Source organism: Pimephales promelas, chromosome 25 (genome assembly GCF_988280905.1).
Source record: "Pimephales promelas chromosome 25, fPimPro1.hap1.1, whole genome shotgun sequence".
Lineage (NCBI taxonomy): Eukaryota > Metazoa > Chordata > Actinopteri > Cypriniformes > Leuciscidae > Pimephales > Pimephales promelas.
This window is the reverse complement of record NC_142793.1, coordinates 1,259,715-1,268,816: the sequence shown is the minus strand read 5'-3', so window position 1 is coordinate 1,268,816 and position 9,102 is coordinate 1,259,715. Positions and strand designations below refer to the sequence as shown.

Genomic DNA, 9,102 nt, shown 5'->3' with positions numbered 1-9,102 from the left:
GAGAATTTCAATTTCTCGATCCTTATTTCTTACCCCCAGTTCCCTTTCAAGGGATTTCTCGCTGCGTCAGAATTGACACATTGGGGAACGCTCTTAGTGTAACGCGTCTGAAGCTTGAATGAAACTAGTCCAATTTTGATTGGTGTTGCGTCATGACGTCAACCGTGACGTGGCATGTGACTGTGAGTGGAAGCTATATAAGGAACCCTGGAACAAACAATGTCAGCTTCTGCTCTTCAGCAAGCGTTATATGTGACTTGTGTGTCTTATTTGGTGTTGTATTGTTCGAATGGCCCCCAGAAAAGCAGGAAGCGACACAAAAAAGTAAACTCGATGAGCGCTTCCTGCAAGCCCGACCACAACCTTCACGGAGTCTACCATTTTTCACTGATCTGCACACCGAGGTGTCTAGATCGTGGAATAAGTCCGTCTCTTCCCGTATATCAAGTCCCAATATAAATATATATGCATCCATCATGGGGGGTAAAGAGAAGGGCTATGGGACGATGCTGCGGGTTGAAGAGGCCTTTGCATCCCACCTCTCGCCCAATGTTGCATCGTCCCTAAAGGCTCCGGCGCTTCCCTCCAAGCCTTGTCTTATAACATCAATTTTGGTAGGGAAGGCATATATGGCAGCGGGTCGGGCTGGTGAGTGTCTGCATACGATGGGGCTGTTGCAGGCGTACCAGGCCGACCTCCTAAAAGAGGTAGACAATAGAGGGGAGGTAATGTTCGACGACATTTGAGAGATACATCAAGTGGTCGACCTGTCTCTCCGGGCTACCAAAGAGACGGCCCGCGCCATTGGTCGATCTATGGCAGCACTGGTAGCCACGGAGAGACATCTGTGGCTCAATCTGTCGGGCATCGGGGACAAAGAATCAGAATCAGAATCAGAATCAGAATGGGTTTATTCGCCCTGAATGTTTGTACATACAAGGAATTTACTTTGGCCGGAAGGTGCAAACATATAACATACAGCATATAGCGTACATACTATAATAACACAAAAGTGTGCCCACATGGGGTACCTAATAAAGTAATAGTGCAGATATGATAAAGTGCAAAAATGAGTTCAAATTTGAGGTCAGTGTCACTGAGAGCTCCAGGCCTTGTTAAGGAGGCCAGTAGCAGAAGGGAAAAAACTGTTCTTATGGCGAGAGGTGCTGGTTTTGATGGACCGCAGCCTCCTGCCAGAGGGGAGTAGCTGAAACAGGGAATTACCAGGGTGAGAGGGATCTGCCATAATCCTCTTTGCACGTTTCAGCGCCCTTGAGGAGTACAAGTCCCCGAGGGAAGGCAGACTGCAACCGATCACCTTCTCCGCTGTACGGATGATACGCTGCAGTCTGCTCTTATCTTTGGCCGTGGCAGCAGCATACCAGGTAGTGATGGAGGAGGTGAGAATGGACTCTATGATAGCTGTATAAAATTGCACCATCATTTTCTTCGGGAGCTTGAATTTACTCAGCTGCCGTAGGAAGTACATCCGTTGAAGTGCTTTCTTGGAGAGGGAGCTGATGTTCAGTTCCCACTTTAGGTTCTGGGAGAGGATAGTGCCCAGGAAACAGAAGGACTCCACAGTTTTTACTTGGGAGTCGCGTAGGTTAATAGGGATAGATGGGGCTGTGCCCCTTCTAAAGTCCACAACCATCTCCACTGTCTTTAGAGCATTGAGCTCTAAATTGTTCTGGCTGCACCAGGACACCAAGTTGTCAACTTCCCACCTGTAGTCAGACTCGTCTCCATCAGAGATGAGCCCAATGAGGGTGGTGTCATCGGCAAACTTCAAAATCTTGACGGATGCGTGACTGGAGGTGCAGCTGTTGGTGTAGAGGGAGAAAAGCAGAGGTGAGAGGACGCAGCCCTGAGGGGAGCCGGTGTTGATAAACAGGGGCTCAGAGACTAGTGACCCCAGCCTAACGCACTGCTTCCTGTCAGACAGAAAGTCTGTAATCCACCTACAGGTGGGATATGGTACATTGAGCTTGATGAGCTTGTCCTGTAGCAGGGCAGGGATGATGTTATTAAAGGCGGAACTAAAGTCCACAAACAAAATCCTGGCATAAGATGCCGGAAAATCCAGGTGCTGGAGGGTGAAGTGTAGGGCCATGTTGATTGCGTCGTCTACAGACCTGTTGGCCCTGTAGGCAAACTGCAGGGGATCCAGGAGAGGGTCTGTGATTGATTTGAGGTGGGCCAGCACCAAACGTTCAAAGGACTTCATTACCACCGAGGTCAAGGCGACGGGTCTGTAGTCGTTATGTCCTATAGGCCTTGGCTTTTTGGGCACAGCATTCAAAGATAGAGCATTCCTCCTCGATGCCCTGATATCGGCTTATGGCCTCTTCTGCGACGCAGTCAATACTGTCGTCGAGAGGTTTCAGGATTGGAAACGACAGTCAGCCGCACTAAAACACCTAATCCTCCGCCGTCGTTCCCGGTCTCATGGGTCTGCTGCCAGGGGGCAGTCCCATGAGGCCGCCGCCAACTCCTCACACCTGCAGCAGCAGAAGGAGAGTGTTGCTTCTCGCGCCCCCGAAAAAGACCTGGGTCCAGGGGCACCATTCTCAGGCGAGGCCTTCCAAGCCGAAGTCAAATCTGAGGACAGTCATTCAGGCAAGGAAGAGGTCCTGACGTGATGCGCAGGCCTCTGAGGGTGATCCCCTCCGTGATCGAGCATCAACAGCTCACTCCTTCACGGAGCCCTCATGAAATCGATGTGTGCTCCCCGCCGCCAAGTGCGCTTCAGGGCACATCGGTTTTCAGCGAACGCAACTTGCAGTGTCCGCCCGGAAATACTGCGGCACCGTCAGTGGCGTTCTCTCTCACGAGGTCTGTAGAAATTTCAAATTGGTTAGCTCCTGCCACTACAATGCTTCAGGTCACCAATATTTGAAATATGATACCTGAAGTCATTCTCGAGAGACATGTCAAATCGGTTAGCTCCTGCCACTACAATGCTTCAGGTCACCAATATTTGAAATATGATACCAGAAGTCATTCTCGAGAGACTGATTCCCCTATCAGATTATTTAGACACCTGGAAATGTCTTCAAGATATATCTCAGTGGGTCCTGCGTACAGTGGAAAAGGGTTACAGAATTCAATTCGAATACTGCCCACCTCGGTTCAACGGGGTGGTTCATACACTGGTCGTCCAGAGCAGGGTCAGGTTTTGGAACAAGAAGTTCAGTCCTTACTGGTAAAGGAGGCCATAGAATGGGTTCCTCCCCAGGACAGGGAGGCCGGGTTCTACAGCCGGTACTTCATAGTTCCCAAGAAGGATGGAGGGCTAAGGCCTATCATGGATCTCAGGGTATTAAATCGATCTCTGAGGAGATACAGGTTCAAAATTTTAACCATACCTATGATTGTGAACCAAATCAGGTCCGAGGACTGGTTTGTCACAATAGATCTGAAAGATGCTTACTTCCATATTTCCATCCTTCCACAACACAGGAATTTCCTAAGGTTCGCCTTCGGGAGTCAGGCTGACCAATACAGGGTTTTTCCATTCGGCCTAGCAGTGTCAACTCGCACATTCACAAAATGTATGGATGCTGCTCTTGCTCCTCTGAGACTTCAAGGCATTCGCATCCTCAATTACATCGACGACTGGCTCATTTTGGCTCAGTCAGTAGAAATGGCAGTTCAACATCGAGATATTGTTCTGAATCAACTAAGGTTAAGACTCAATGTCAAAAAAAGTTCACTAATTCCTCAACAAATAACTGCGTTTCTGGGGGTAGTGTGGGATTCAGTCAAGATGTGGGCACAGTTGTCTCCTGCTCGTGTTCTATCCATTTTGACTACAGTAAGGAGTCTCAGGCTAGGCCAGGCCATCACTGTCAAACATTTCCAGAGGGTTTTGGGCCTCATGGCGGCGGCATGGAAACGTGATTCCTTTTGGCCTGCTGCACAAGAGGGCTCTGCAGTGGTGGCTCAGGACCAGGGGGTTTTCCACAAGGGGCAACCCCTTTCGCACTATCAAAGTAACGTGCAGATGCCTTCGTTCTTTGCAAATACCGATCAGGAGGGACCTTCTTTCTCAGGCCGAGGGCACGATATTTCACCCTCGGCCCGAACTATGGAAACTGTGGGTTTGGCCACTGAGGGGGACCAATTCTTAAATGCCAGTCACTCAACTGAGGTTGTTGAGACCATCCTAAACTCTAGAGCCCCCTCAACGAGGAAACTTTATGCCTTAAAAGGGAATGTCTTTAAGTTATGGTGCAGAGAACGCCAGGTGGACCCAGTTAACTCCCCAGTGGCTTCAGTGCTGGAGTTCCTCCAGTGTCGATTCTCTGACGGGCTCTCCCTGTCTACGCTTAAGGTCTATGTGGCAACCATAGCTGCCTTCCACACGCCTTTAGGGGTAGATACTTTGGGGAGACACCCACTTATTATACGTTTCCTTCTTGGAGTTAGGAGGATGTGGCCTGTCATCCAGTCCATAGTCCCCATGTGGGATTTGGCTGAGGTTCTCGAGGGGTTATCCCTGGCACTCTTCGAACCTTTGGATGAAGTTTCGGAGAAAGGCATGTCTTTTAAAGTAGCATTTCTGCTAGACATCACGTCCCTAAAGAGAGTTGGGGACCTGCAGGCGTTATCTGTTGCTCCTTCTTGCCTAGAATTCGCTCCTGGTAAAGTAAAGGCTATTCTCCATCCTAGACCTGGATATGTGCCTAAAGTTCCATCAAATGTGGCACGGTCTATTATTCTTCAGGCCTTTCATCCTCCACCGCATGTGTCGGATGAGCAAGCTAAGCTAAATTTACTATGCCCGGTACGAGCCCTGGAAATTTATATGTGTAGAACTTCACGCTGGAGGAAGTCGGACCAGCTACTGTGCTTTGGGTCTCCAAAAAGAGGTTTGCCTGTTTCAAAACAAACTATAAGCAGATGGATAGTGGATACAATCTCCTTAGCTTGGTCCAATACTACTGAATCAGGTTGTTTGGGAAATACTGAGATGCAGTTGTTAACATGTCTTTGTTTTTTTAGCTGTTTTGCCTCATTTTAACATAGTATGTTTTAATTTGAATAGAGTCTGTTGTCTGATGAATGACCTTAACCAACCGTAGATCATGTGGAACAAAACCTATTGTTGAAATCAGACAATATCCAAGTCTTGCTGTTTTTTTCTGGAATGGTGAGTTCGATCTTTTGTACAGGGAATATAATGTTTTCTAATTTTGAAAATAGGGGTTTGATAGTGTATACATGTGTGTTTTAGATTGAAACAGTTTTTCTTTTGTAAACTTGTCTTTAAAAGCATAGGCACAGCTTCATTTCCTGAGTAAAAGTACAGATACCCCTTGCTAAATTTTACTCAAGTGTAAGTGTCACCGGTGCAGGACGGGGCGGACTCGGATGACCGGTTGCCCCTCTGACCAGACACCACCGTGAGGAGCCGACACCACAGGTGCGCGACAGAAAGACGACAGTTGATGTACTTCAGCGTCTTCTCTAGGTCTTCTTCAGTTATAGCTAGTTTCCACCAATGATACGGCTTCCTTCGGGACTCAGACGGTAAGTAGAGAGGTAAATATTCTTCTCAATACAGGTTACTTTCTCAATGGTCAGTAATGGAGCAGTGATATAAAAGCTTACTTCACCAGCGATGCTGCATACTTCCAGACTCAGATGGCGAGAAGGAGGGTAAGGATTCTTCTCAGTACAGGATACTTTAGTCAGTGCACAGTAGTGAGACAGTGATTTAAAAGCTTACTTCACCAGTGATGCTGCATATTTCCAGACTCAGACGGCGAGTAGGAGGGTAAGGATTCTTCTCAGTACAGGATAATTTTGTCGGTGCACAGTAGCGAGACAGTCCCGGAACTCCTCGACAGCCTCTCCGGCCAGTTCTCCCAGTGTTTTTGCCAATGCTCGAACTTCAGTTTCCCCATATAGGATACGGGCGCTATGTTGCTGTGGCCAAAAGCGTTTATCCAGCGGTTTCAGCATCTGGACAAGGTCCGGTTCGGGCAGTCTCTTCTCTTCTCGGGCAGTCTCTTCAACAGTCTCTTTGCTGTTGATAATAGACCGATTGAACTGAAGACGGTTTATCTTCTGCCAGCTCTCTGAAAGCTCAACATCTTTGAACAGGCCAGTCGATATGTGTTGTTCTGCTTTTTGTGTGGATTTTCCTCCACTTGCTTTCATGGCTGTCAAGACGTCAATGGTCTGCTGAATGTGGCAACTTGCATCAACTAAAGATGTTTGTTTGCGTTGCAGTTTTAGCAACAGATTTTGTAGTTCTCGCAGGACATCCTTCATACATGCCAAATCAGCCAAAAAACCTGTGCTTGTAAGGAGTTTGTGCAGGCCCCTGAATTTCTGCCTCTCTGTGTCGCAGCGAGATGTGTCTTCCATGGCTGTTCTGAATTGGTGCGCCAGTGCAGGATAATCGTTCCATACTGCCTTGACAGTGCGAACACTACTAGCCACCCAACGAATTGTAAAGATTTGACCTATTTTTAGGATTTGCATGTTCAAACTTGTAGCTGCCTCCTGGAACAAACAGGCATTTTTTGATGACTGGTTATAGAGGGCGTAAAGTTTTGAGATAAAAAACTCAAATTGGTTACATCCAGCTACTTCCTTAAGTGAGTCTTTGACAGCTAACTCAAGTCAGTGAGCTAGACCAGTGTTTCCCAACCCTGTTCCTGGCGGCACACCAACACTGCGTGTATTCTTTGTCTCCCTTATCAAACACATCTGACTCAACCCATCAGCCCATAATCAGGTGGGTTAATGAGCTGATGGGTTGAATCGGGTGTGTTTGATTAGGGAGACAAAGAAAACACGCAGTGTTGGTGTGCCGCCAGGAACAGGGTTGGGAAACACTGAGCTAGACAGTGTATTGACTGAACTTTGGGGAAATCTTGTTTGAGTTTAGTGAAGAGTCCACCGACTCTGCCCGTCAGGACCGCTACTCCATCCGTTGCAATGCAGATGAGATTTTTTCCCAGAAACTCATCATCCAGTCCCGCTTGTCTCAAGCTTTTCCTCAAAATTTTGTACATCAATTCGGCATCCGTGCCTTCTGAAAGCTCAACGATATCTAAATAAACATTATCCACTTCCCCCATTTCTATCATGTCACACCGCACATAAATGATCATATAAGCCAGGCCATGAACTGTGCTCTCATCTATCGTGATACTGATTCGTGACCCCAGTTCTTTTATTTTTTTGGAACAAATTTAGCTCTCATTTCAATGGTGATATGTTTATTTATAAGATTGTTTCAGCACAAGCATGGTCTGATTTGTGCCCACGTTTGTACCATTAAGTTTTTGAAGAGACATAACAGCAGGGAGCTTTCTGTTGGCCATTTTTTCCTTGGCCACTATATAAGCAGATCTGAAAGACGTAGCTGTTTCTTGCATTAAATTAGCATTTACTTCAAGCACCTTGTTTGGGAGCACATCCTTTTCCTTCATCTCCGAAATCTCAACCGCTCTTTTGTGTGCCAAACTGTCCCGATGCTTGTAAATCTTTTTCCGTAGGTTATTCTATGACTCGCTGCAGACCTCTCCATTCATCCATTCCTCTGACATATGTACTCTCGTTGCTCTTTCGGCGAGCAACAGGCTTTTTGCCTCCATGCATACTGTACATCCTAACTTCTGATTTTTAGAGTAGAGCCATTCCTGATTCTCCACTCACCCCATTGCTTTGTTGTCCAGTTTAAAGGCGTTGCATGATCACCTGGTCTGCTGCAAGTCGCAGCGGTGGTTTCTGGCGCAAAAGTCTCGCTATCCTCAGTGCTGGTGCTATCACTAGCAGCAACTTTTCGCCGCGGCGGTAACACCGGCAAGGTTTGGCTGCTTTCTTTGTGACATATTAGTATCCACAGAGTGTTCCAAAAAAAAAAAAAAAAACCTAATAATGAATTTTGTTTTGAACTTGAAGCTAAACTAACAAATACCAACTCAGTGAGAAGTTCACGCATGGATGGTCACACCAGGAGACACAGCATTGCATATATTAGCGGAGACAGATGTTCGGAAATAGTAATGTAATGAGCGAATAAACAGACACATTTTTAATATCATCATTTATTTCAGGAACTGAAAAAATGGACAGTGTTTTAGAGCTCCCCCTAAATGTCTCAATGTAGGCTTTCAGTGGAGGGGAGCCGAGCTCCCCTTAGCTCCCCCGTAATTCGAACACTGTTAACAAGACACCCAAAGTACTTATTTAATCCCATTCAAAATACTTGTTTATCAATCTTTTTTTTATTTAATAGAGACATGTGTTTTTATATATTTTTTTTAAATAAAAATGACATCACATTACCCATATAGAGATCGCACAGATTTTCAAACAAACTTTTTTTCAAACGAGCCTGTGTGGATGGGTTTACATTGGAGTTAGTGGAAAGCTCTGTGCGTCTCATATTGATGCTAAAGGTTGCCATGTGCATTGGTAGTAGACGCCAAAGGACGCGACCAAAGCGCAAGTATATTACGCACTGAGAATGAGAACGGGTTGGTTAATCAGGTCAATCCAAATAATCGTCATCCATGCAACACTCAAATAATCAGAACCGTAGTCATCCATGCCAGTGTCGAAAACCATTTAATCAGTCAGAGAACAAATAAACAAAACAAGCAAGAACAAAAACGAGAACAGACTTAAAACTAGACCTAGACGAGTGGGTAACACTTTAATTTACGACCTGCAAACAACTTCATAATTACACAGAAATTACGGTGTACATTTCTGTAATTATAGCGTACTTCCGTGTAGGTATAAGGAAACAATATGTTAATTTTGGGGTAATAAAGGGGTAACAAGCAGATATACAAGCAAATTATTTATAATGTAATTATTTTAAAACTAACAGGTCCCTATTCTGCTAATATATAGTCCAGGCATAAATTGTACGTCTGTTGTATATAAAAGTTATCATCACATTTATGGCAAAATATGTTCTTGTGCAATTTTACAGGGTAATTCTGCTATGGGTTACATTATAAATAATTTTCCTGTATATCTGCTTGTTACCCCTTTATTACCCAAAACTTAACATATTATTACAGAAACGTACACCGTAATTTTGGTCTACTTACAAAGTTGTTTGCGGGT

The 9,102-nt window shown here is 45.6% G+C and overlaps 1 pseudogene; it reads right to left on the bottom strand.

Moving 5' to 3' along the window:
• Positions 1-5,763: 5,763 nt before the first annotated feature.
• LOC148964942 (E3 SUMO-protein ligase KIAA1586-like) lies at positions 5,764-7,629 on the bottom strand (annotated as a pseudogene).
• Positions 7,630-9,102: the final 1,473 nt, after the last annotated feature.